The sequence below is a fragment of the Podarcis gaigeae genome (genome assembly GCF_964106915.1).
Source record: "Podarcis gaigeae genome assembly, chromosome: 14".
Taxonomy (NCBI): Eukaryota; Metazoa; Chordata; class Lepidosauria; order Squamata; family Lacertidae; genus Podarcis; species Podarcis gaigeae.
The window spans coordinates 40,991,868-40,992,075 of NC_139690.1; positions in this window are offsets into that span (position 1 = coordinate 40,991,868).

Sequence of the window (208 nt, forward strand, 5' to 3'; positions counted from 1 at the left end):
TTGCCATCCAGGATTCTACCAACTGCAAATGAGAACCGGACGTGTATGATGATTCTCAGCGGTGAACGATTATCCCCTTGATGGACTGGCCTGGGACGCTCTAGCCGCTTTCCTCTCCTAGTTTCCATGCTAGAACAGCGTTCCCCTACCTCTACGGGGCGGGGGCGTTTCCCTAGGCGCTGGGCGCGTAGACGCGAGATTATAGAAA